At 38.4% G+C, this 11,100-nt stretch overlaps 1 long non-coding RNA gene across 2 annotated transcripts; it reads right to left on the bottom strand.

The window, feature by feature from the left end:
- On the bottom strand, positions 1–9,988 carry LOC133536583 (uncharacterized). 2 transcript variants are annotated; one of them, XR_009802495.1, is made up of 3 exons: positions 9,702–9,988; positions 1,970–2,142; positions 1–322 (listed from the first exon to the last, which is right to left on the bottom strand). It is a non-coding gene; the product is annotated as an uncharacterized LOC133536583 (long non-coding RNA). The 2 variants fall into 2 exon arrangements; XR_009802492.1 differs by lacking the exon at positions 1,970–2,142 and adding an exon at positions 8,653–8,826 and having other exon boundaries at positions 9,702–9,980.
- Between the last annotated feature and the right edge of the window lie 1,112 nt (positions 9,989–11,100).

Raw genomic sequence — 11,100 nt, 5'->3', positions numbered from 1 at the left:
ACATGGCCTTTAATTGGACGAAGAAGAAACGGGATTGTGCCACATGCCTTGAGAAGGAAGCGATCCCACAAGAGGACCTAATTAAAAGTAGCTTTTAATAGGCTTGTAATGCAGACACTGATCTCTTGTTGCCTTTAAGAAGAGGGCGGACATGTGAGGGTTGCTTGGAAACCATACGCTAACATCACAGCCTCATGCTCAAGTCACGAGAACCCTTCGGCCTTCAGCTGCAGACGTCTCCTTTCTTCCAGTTTTGTTTTTTTTTTTAAACCTTTTTGGACATGCCTCGTTGCCATTTTTGCAACATGACTCCACAAGGGCTCTAAAGGAAAGAAGCAAAATGAAAGAAAACTGAGATCCGGAACATTGCAGTATCAATTTCAAATACATCATAAATTGTCATAACATTCACATAATTGTGCCCGAATGAATAATAAGTTTATATGTACAACATTCATGAACTGATTAAAACAAATCAATAAACAAGATTACATTATACTCTACAAGCCAATACTGTAACAACAAACATGTGACCTAAGTTGTTTAAACCTGGATATATAGTATAGCATGCATGATATTAATGCATTATAATATAAAAAATAAATATATATCTTCACACACTGTACTTCAGAGGTCACCAACGCAGTGCCCGCGGGCACCAGGTAGCCCGTAAGGACCAGATGAGTCGCCCGCTGGCCTGTTATAAAAATAGCTCAAATAGCAGCACATACCAGTGAGCTGCCTCTATTTTTTAAATTGTATTTATTTACTAGCAAGCTGGTCTCGCTTTACTCGGCATTTTTAATTCTAAGAGAGACAAAACTCAAATAGAATGTGAAAATCCAAGAAAATATTTTAAGGACTTGGTCTTCACTTGTTTAAATATATTCATTTTTTTTTTTTTTTACTTTGCTTCTTATAACTTTCAGAAAAACAATTTTAGAGAAAAAATACAACTTTAAAAATGATTTTAGGATTTTTAATCACATATACCTTTTTACCTTTTAAATGCGTTCCTCTTCTTTCCTGACAATTTAAGTCAATGTTCAAGTAAATTTATTTGTTTTATTGTAAAGAATAATAAATACATTTTAATTTGATTCTTCATTTTAGCTTCTGTTTTTTCAACAAATAATATTTGTGAAATATTTCTTCAAACCTATTATGATTAAAATTAAAAAAAAAAAAAATTCTGGCAAATTTAGAAAATCTTTAGAATCAAACTTAAATCTTATTTCAAAGTCATTTGAATTTCTTTTAAGATTTTTGTTCTGGAAAATCTAGAAGAATTAATGATTTGTCTTTGTTAGAAATACAGCTTGGTCCAATTTGTTATATATTCTAACAAAATGCAGATTGGATTTTAACCTATTTAAAACATGTCATCAAAATTCTAAAATTAATCTTAATCAGGAAAAAATACTAATGATGTTCCATGAATAATTTTTGTAATTTTTTCAAAAAGATTCGAATTAGCTAGTTTTTCTTTTATTTTTTTCATTTGAATTTTGAATTTTAAAGAGTCGAAATTGAATATAAACTATGTTTCAAAATTTAATTTTTATTTTTTTCCTGTTTTCTCCTCTTTTAAACCGTTCAATTAAGTGTTTTTTTCATTTTTTATTCTCTACAAAAATCCTTCCGTAAAAGAAAAAAAATGTATGACGGAATACCCATTTTATATATATATATATATATATATATATATATATATATATATATATATATATATATATATTTAAAAGGTAAATTGAGCAAATTGGCTATTTATGGCAATTTATTTAAGTGTGTATCAAACTGGTAGCCCTTCGCATTAATCAGTACCCAAAAAGTAGCTTTTGGTTTCAAAAAGGTTGGTGACCCCTGCTGTACTTGAATAACATTTCCTAACTCCGCGCTGAGATCGGTAGTTGATGAGTTCAAACCCCGGCAGAGTCATACCAAAGACTATAAAAATGGGATCCATTACCTCTTTGTTTGGCACTCAGCATCAAGGGTCGGAATTGGGGGTTAAATCACCAAAAATGATTCCCGAGCGCGGCCACTGCTGCTGCTCACTGCTCCCCTCACCTCCCAAGGGGTGGAACAAAGGGACTGGGTCACATGCAGAGAGTGATTTCACCACACCTTGTGTGTCTGTGACTATCAGTGGTAGTTTAAAAAAAAAAAAACATCTGATGTATCAAGTTTGCATCTTCATGTAAAGCACTTGTGTACAAGGCATCCTAAACCGGGTCTGGGGCCTGATATGAAAAGTGTATTCATAGAACACAGTACTAAAATTTACAAGAAGTAAAACATAAAAAAATAAGTCATAATTAAATCAAATAGTGGAGAAAAAATAATTTCAGTTGCTATATATGACATTAAATAAGAGTGTTTTCAGCCTGGATTTGAACATTGCCAATCTTGAGGCCTGTGTCACATCTTCTAGAAAACTAATCCAGATTTTAGAAACATACAACTGAAACCCAGCCTCAACGTGATTGTTCCTGACTGTGGGCACCAGCAGGAGATCACTCCCTGAGGTTTTCAGATCCTGAGATGGTTCATATGTCTCTAACATGTCAGAGATATTGTACAATTGGGGCGGCGTGGCTCTGTTGGTTGAGCGACTGTAGTAGCGACTTAAGGGTTCCAGGTTCGATATCCGTTTCCGTCCCATCCTAGTCACTGCTGTTGTGTCCTTGGGCAAGATACTTCACCCACCTGCTCCCAGTGCCACCCACACTGATATAAATGTAACTTAGATAATGGGTTTCACTATGTAAAGTGCTTTGAGTCACTAGAGAAAAGCGCTATATAAATATAATTAGCTAACTAACAATGAAAAGACTTATACACAAGGAGAGCTGTTTTAAAGTAACAGGAAGCCAGTGACCTCAGCACTGGACTAAAATTGTTATATTGCCTGGTTCTCGTCAGGACTCGAGCAGCAGCATTCTGTATGTACTGCAGCTGCTTTACTTGTTTAGAGAGCCCAGGGAGAAGGCCATGACAATAGTCCAACCTGCTAGAAACATATGTATAAATTAATCTTTGTAAGTCTGATTTAGACATTATTCCTTTGATTTTGCCAATGTTTTCTGGTGGTAAAAAGCTGCTGATGTGATTGAATGCATGTGGCTGTTGAAGTTCAAGTCTGAGTCCAATATTACCTCCAGATTTCTAAGCTGACCATTAGGTTTTAGGGGGAGGGTCTCAAGGTGACTAATAATAGTTTATTTGTTTCTGTGTGCCCCAGACATTAATTCTGGTTTTGATCAGTAGAATGTCTATTTAATACCCCTGGACTACAACAAAAATCACACTTTTGCACATGCGCAAATCCTAAAGTGGCTTATAATTAAAAAAATAAATAAAACATGCGTGAATTTTTTGCGCCGGTGCAGAATCCAGGTTTTATTTTGACAAGAAGTCACTGCACGGGAAAGTTTTACAGCTGTATAACTAGACAACTACTGTATGTCACTGTTGTTGTTTCATCCTGTTTAGATAACATGAATAAAGTTAACAGTACTACAAATAGAGATGGGTACCAAATTCACTACTTTTTCCTAGTACCGACCTGAATCCCCCTTCAGGATTGGTAGGCCTACCCAATGTTGAAGCCTTGTTTGCACGTGACATCTCGTCCAGGCTGTAGTGGCTCAAGCACACGCGTGTTCATAGCAGACTGCCTCTATTGGTCATTTTGAAAATATCCATGCAAACAGGCCTGATTAAAAAAAGGGTCTCGACTTTTCAAGATGGCTTGATGCTAATTAACATTGGATATGCCATATACTGTGCATGCTCCTGATGAATAATAACCATTGCGATTCCAACACCTCTAAGATCGGTAATCAAAACTATCAACTAAGAATCTATAATACAATACAATACTTACAGTGCATACACTTTATAGGACACAACAAAAGACAACAAGACTGTTATATTTACAGTATCTACATGGAAAAAACAATATCCTTTTGGTTAGAAAAAAATAACACATATTAGCACTTTAACACCCACAAAATACTGAACATTGGTACAGCCGACTACTGAAACGGATTCCGACATAACAGGAATTGATACATTACAGTTGACGTGTATACCCATTCCTAACTACTGTCAATTCCAGACTATTAGCCGCTACTTTATTCATATGCTTTGAACTTTGCGGCTCATAAGACAATCTCCCTAACTTTTGGATTTTTCTTCGCTGACGGCCTTAATGCAAATAGTATTCGAAAAAAAACCTAAGCATAGACACTGGAAAGGTGGGTGATGGTTTGTGCTATGGTGCCATCTTTTGGACGAGTTCGCTCACTGCAGGTGCTGCCGTGCTCTTCTGTGAGGCTCTCTTTCAACTAGAAGTAGAAGTGCAGTTGTGTCTTCTAGCCGCCCATAGGGTTACTATTCATATGCATTCTTCATCATTCTAAGCAACGTTTGTAAGTTTTACAATATAACCAAAACTGTTTTTACTTACTAAACCGTCCCATGTGTGATGTTTGTAGATATTTGTTGTTATGCATATTTGTACGTGCTATCATTATTTACTTAATTTAGCATTAGCTAAAATACAAACACGTTAACAAGTGTTTGTGTTCGTATTATTAACTTGTAATGGTATTATTTTTGTATTGTTTCAGTTTCACAAATTTCTCATTAAATTCACTCAGACGTCACAGTTACCGTATTTTTCGGACTTTAAGGCGCACTTCAAATCCTTTCATTTTTTCAAAAAGCGATAGTGCGCGTCATAACCCGGTGTGCCTAATGTACGGCATAATTGTGGTTGTGCTTACCGAAATCGAAGCAATTTTATTTGGTACATGGTGTAATGATTAGTGTGACCAGTAGATGGCAGTCATACATAAGAGATACGTGTAGACTGCAATGTGATGGCAGGAAACAACCCAAAAACGTTAAATGTTTCATTGAGAATATAGAACATTACACACGGCGCTCAAAAATCCGTCAAAATGTTTTTTAATATGACTTCGGTAAGCTATGAAGCCACACTACTTGATGGATTGTAGGCGAAATAAACAAACGAGTATTATTACGGTGTGTGTGTATAAGGACTGCAAAACGGCACCTATTAGCAGACATATTACTTGGCATTTAGTTTCGCAATATTATGCAAAACCAACTTTTCTGATCTGTATTTGGGATCTGCATAAGTCCTAAAATGTGCGTACGTCCGCAATTGTAGTCTGTGCCGACACCGTAGTCATAAGCTTATTCTTTTTCTCTACCTTCATGTTATGTGGCATTCATCCTTCGCTGTTGCCATTTCTAATATAAAGTCGCGTAAAGTTCTTACTTATATCTATCAGTAAACTAGCTATCAAAGCTCTAAAATCTGTAGTGGGTTTACATAATTCACCCACGGGACTTTAGTTATTAAGAGGGTTCCTGTCGGACGTCTTTTCACGGTGTTGATGTTGCATTATTGAGCCACGGATGAAGAGACGCTGCTCCGTTATTGATTTAAGTAAAGTCTGAATGTCATTAAAACAGTTAGCTCCATCATTTAACACGTCTTCCACTCCCGTCCTTGCACGCTACACCGCTACAACAAAGATGATGGGGAGAAGACGCTGTCAGAGCTGAGCCACGTGAATAAGACCGCCCACAAAACGGCACAGAGACTGTCCGAAAGCAGTTTGAAGATCCATCCATTCATTTTCTGCCGCTTATTCCCTTTGGGGTCGTGGGGTCGCTCGAGCCTATCTCAGCTACAATCGGGCGGAAGGCGGAGTACAACCTGGACAAGTCGCCATCTCATCGCAGGGCCAACACAGATAGAAAGATAACATTCGCATACTAGGACCAATTTAGTGTTGCCAATCAACCTATCCCCAGGTGCATGTTTTTGGAGGCGGGAGGAAGCCGGAGTACCAGGAGGGAACCCACACAGTCATGGGGAGAACATGCAAACTCCACAAAGAAAGATCCCGAGCGCAGCCATTATCTTCGATCCTGGGGGGACGGGGTCCACAAAAATGGTGGTGCACAGTCGGTGACTTCATGAAATGAATGTACCCGATTTTCCGGACCATAAGGCACACCGGATTATAAGGAGCACTGCTAGTGAATGCTCTATTTTTGATCCTTTTTCATACAAAAGGTGCACCGAATTATAGGGCGCATCAAAGGTGTCATATTATGATTTTTTTTCTAAATTGAAAACACTTCCTTGTGGTCTACATAACATGTAATGGTGGTTCTTTGGTCAAAATGTTGCATAGATTATGTTTTACAAATCATCTTTTAGCCACTTTCTGACAGTCTCTTCAGGATGCTTATTTACGTGGCTCACCTTCGGCAGCCTCTTCTCCCCGTCATCTAAGTTGTAGCGGTGTAGCGTGCAAGGACGGGAGTGGAAGAAGTGTCAAAAGATGGAGCTAACTGTTTTAATGACGTTCAGCCTTTACTTAGATCAATAACGGAGCAGCATCTCCTCATCCGGAAACAACCACACCAGAAATGTTTCCTGTGAAAAAACATCTGACCGGAATTCTTTAAAACTAATTTTCCTTGGGTGAATAATGTAAACTCACTACACCGGTATGTTTTTAGCGCTTTCTTAGCGACTTTACTAACAGAGATATAAGTAAGAATTCATGGTAGTACCATTGTTATTATTTTTTTTTTGCAGTAAAATCCTGGCAGCTCAGCGACCGCAATGTTACCACAAAACTTGTCAGTGGAAATACTGTAAATTGAAAATGGTAGCGCTGTTGTTTTACAGTAAAATTCAGGTGACTGAGCTGCGAGTATCTTGATTACCCTAAAATCTAAAATTGTGAATGTAAGAATGGCATCACTGCATCAGCTTGAAGATGATCTGTAAAACATAATCTATGCAACATTTTGACCAAAGAACCACCATTGCATGCTATGTGGACCACAACATAGTGTTTTGAATTTATAAAGAAATCATATTATGACCCTGTGACAGTCTTAAGCCGTCGTCGCTCGGGTTCAGCAGACCACCAAGGAAGGACATACTTTTGAGCAGGTTTGACTCTTTTATTTTTCAATAAACGCGTCTCTTGCTGGGTTGCTTTTCAGCCTTTCCGTCCGCTGCTCGCTCCTCGCTCTCCTTCAGTCGGCCGCGTCATTGTCCTGCGCTCAGTCTCTCCTCTCCGTCTCTCTCCGATCGCTCTTCATCCGCTCCTGCAGGTTCTCCAACTCCTTCTTTGATCTCTCCTCCTTCTCCCCATTTATACAGCATTAGGAGTTGAGTTAATTGTGTGCAGGTGTGTGTGCCACGCACCTGATTCAAATTGTGGCGGCGTCGCTCCGCCGCATCCTCCGCCTCCTTGCCTTCATCTTGGGCAGGGCAGCGTGCCCTGGCCCGCCTCTCCACAGACCCCTTAAATGCCCCTTATAATCCGGTGCACAATTTGAATGAAAAAAGACCTGAATAGACCCGCTCATCTGCAGGGCGCCTTATAATCCGGTGCGCCCTATGCTCCGAAGATTACGGTATATTTGACCTCTTGGTAGAGAATGGTGTGAAAGAGCTCGAAATTGGCAAGTTTTGCACCTGAACTCTTCATATGGTAAAAGTCCTCACTCATGATGCTTAAAATCAGTGTTTGACCTGCAGCCCATTGGCATATTTTCATTTTGGCCCTTTGAGGCAAGAAGCATGTTTTCCCTTTGAATAACGCTTGATTGCCCACTGGAACATGGATCGTTTTTTTATTTTCCCTCTGTAATCCATTAAGATGCAGGCGTTGGTGTAGAAGTTCCAAGGTGCAGCGTTGTTGTTCTCTTTGTTTTTGTCAGGGCACACTTTGATGCCCTATCCTCTTACCTTTTTTTTTTCTTCTTTCGTCCCGCCAGCCATGTTTCATAAACATCCCCACGCAGCATTAGAAATTCAGATGTCCCCCCTCTCTGCATTCCGCACGTGCCCGTTCTCATCCTCCTCGACCTCCCGCTGCTGACGCATCCAGTTTCCTTTCCCATGCCGCTAATACGCTGAAACATCAGCAGTCTTCCATTGGATGTGTCATGTATCATCTCTGGCAACAACAATGCCAACATTTTCTTTGCCTCTCTCGAGCACTCGTCTGCTTTGTGTTTTGCATGCAAAGAGCTTGCGTGCACGAAATAACAGAGGGAGGCCAGGTGTTCCATTTTGGAATTGTCTCCATGTGATTGATTATTATTAGCATTGAGTAGAGGGCGTTCTATGGTCTGCTTTTATAACGCCGCACGTGGGGAAATAAACCAAGCAGGTTTAATTGTCCTTGTAGTTAAATGATAAGCTCACATTTTAATTCATTAAACACGCTAAACTCAGTCCAATGTGGGTCAAGGTATTATTAAATACATTGCACAAAAACGGTGGTGCACAGTCGGTGACTTCATGAATTGAATGTACCCGATTTTCCGGACCATAAGGCACACCGGATTATAAGGAGCACTGCTAGTGAATGCTCTATTTTTGATCATTTTTCATACAAAAGGCGCACCAAAGGAGTCATATTATGATTTTTTTTCTAAATTGAAAACACTTCCTTGTGGTCTACATAACATGTAATGGTGGTTCTTTGGTCAAAATGTTGCATAGATTATGTTTTACAAATCATCTTTTAGCCACTTTCTGACACTCTCTTCAGGATGCTTATTTACGTGGCTCACCTTCAGCAGCGTCTTCCCCCCGTCATCTTTGTTGTAGCGGTGTAGCGTGCAAGGACGGGAGTGGAAGAAGTGTCAAAAGATGGAGCTAACTGATTTAATGACGTTCAGCCTTTACTTAGATCAATAACGGAGCAGCATCTCCTCATCCGGAAACAACCACACCAGAAATGTTTCCTGTGAAAAAACATCCGACCGGAATTCTCTAAGAACTAATTTTCCTTGGGTGAATAATGTAAACTCACTACACCGGTATGTTTTAGCGCTTTCTTGGCGAGTTTACTAACAGATATAAGTAAGAAATTTACAATACTTTATATTAGAAATGGTGACAGTGGAGGAAGAATGTCCCATAACAAGAAGATAGAGAAAAAGAAGAAGCTTATCGACTATAGCGTCGGTACGGACTACAAAGGCGGAAGTGCCTACACAAAACCCAAATACACACATTAGCAGGTACCAGATGGTAAGAAAAGTTGCTTGTGCATTATATTGCGAAACAAAACTCCAGATAATACGTCTTACCTTTTACACACACTATAATAACACTCAGATTTTTAATGCGCCGACAATCCATCAAGCGGTGCGGCTTCATAGCTTACCAAAGTCGTACTCAAACATTGTGATGATTAATGTAATGTAATGCTCTATATTTTCAATCAAACATGTAAAATGTTGATGTTGTTTACTTGACACCCGTCATAGTGCAGCCTACACTTATCTTTTATGTTTGACTGCCATCTACTGGTCACACTTATCATTACACCATGTACCAAATAAAATAGCTTCTAGGTCGGTAAGAAAAACCAAATGTATTCCTTACATTAGGTGCACCGGGTTATTAGACGCACTGTCGAGTTTTGAGAAAAAAAAGGATTTTAAGCGCGCCTTTTAGTCCGGAAAATACGGTATATCCTGCTGAAAAAAAAAAAAACCTGCCCCAGTTGTGCAAGTGACAGGAAACACGGTACATGTCTTGACAAAACCCACAGAAACCAAATATGCAGCGAACCGATAAGAAATACACTGCAGCCCGAACAGTATTTCCTTACCTGCTCCCGAAATATCCAACTAAATGATGAAGTGTTGCATCAAACTCTGAATTTTGTCATTGGCAGCATCATGAAAAACTGAGCACAAAAAAGAAGAAAAACGAGTTGTGTCAGTCAGTGTGTGTCCATGCCCTAAATTAGTCTGATTTCTCAAATAGTTTGGCTCTAAATAAGCGTCCATGGAAACACGGCAATCTGATCGTGTTCGGTTTTTGCAATGTCGGACTAACACACCTTGATTATGTGATTAAAAACCAGATCCCTGAAGTAGGTGTGTGCCGCCAGAGGGGACCCTTCGTACCGCGCATGCGGAAACAACCATTCAATAAAAACATAGCAATAATTGTAATGAAGAGGACTCTATTTATTTGCCTTACAAATAAAAAAATCGGGACATTTTAAGTGCATCGACGGAAGGAAAACAAAGAAACAGACATTGATTTAAAAAGGTCGCTAAGAAAATGGAGAATCCCGAACAAAATGCGAATGAGATAGACGAAAAGCAGTTATATTACAAGACAAAAATATAACCTACACAAACCTCTTCATGCTGGAATTGTGCACGACACTGCAAAAACTGAAATCTAAGTAAGATTGAATATCTCAAATAAGGGTGATATTTGCTTATTTTCTGTCTAATAAGATAATTCTTCTCACTAAGAAGATTTTATTTTAGAGTGTTTTACTTGTTTTATGGGTTTTGGTCCTAAATGATCTCAGTAAGATATTACAGCTTGTTGCCGAGATGTTATGATCTATATTGAGTAAAACATGCTTGAAACTAGAATATCAACTGTTGCAGAGGTGTGTCATTAACACTCACAAGTATAAAACTACTTTTTTAAAGTAATAATTTCTTACTTCCAGCATGAAAAAAAAAAATAATGATGCCGAGCGCATATCATTATGTCAAGATAATGGCACTAGCATTTACTTAATTTAAGAATATTTTTCAACATATTGATCAAAAAGATCAAAAAAGTGCACATGTTGTTAGTGAGAATATACTTATTATAGGTTATTTTCGGGCAAAATTTACTTGTTTAGGAAAGTCTTGACAGGCCAAATTTTCTTGTTCTATTGGCAGATAATTTTGCTTAGTTCAAATAAAACACCCCTCATTTCTGTTCGTTTTTTTCTTTTTTTTTAACGCTGACTTTTTGCAGTGTACAAACTGATTAACAATAAATATGTATTGCACACAACTGACAAGATAGTCCATGAATTGATTAACATGGGCCCCGACTTAAACAAGTTGAAAAACCTATTGGGGTGTTACCATGTAGTGGTCAATTGTACGTAATATGTACTGTACTGTGAAATCTACTAATAGCAGTTTCAATCAATCAATCAATCAATCAATTAATCAATCAATCCAGAACAATAGCCATCTGGATCT

This window comes from Nerophis ophidion, linkage group LG02 (genome assembly GCF_033978795.1).
Source record: "Nerophis ophidion isolate RoL-2023_Sa linkage group LG02, RoL_Noph_v1.0, whole genome shotgun sequence".
NCBI lineage: Eukaryota > Metazoa > Chordata > Actinopteri > Syngnathiformes > Syngnathidae > Nerophis > Nerophis ophidion.
The sequence above is the reverse complement of the archived record's forward strand: the minus strand, read 5'-3'. Positions and strand labels throughout refer to the sequence as shown.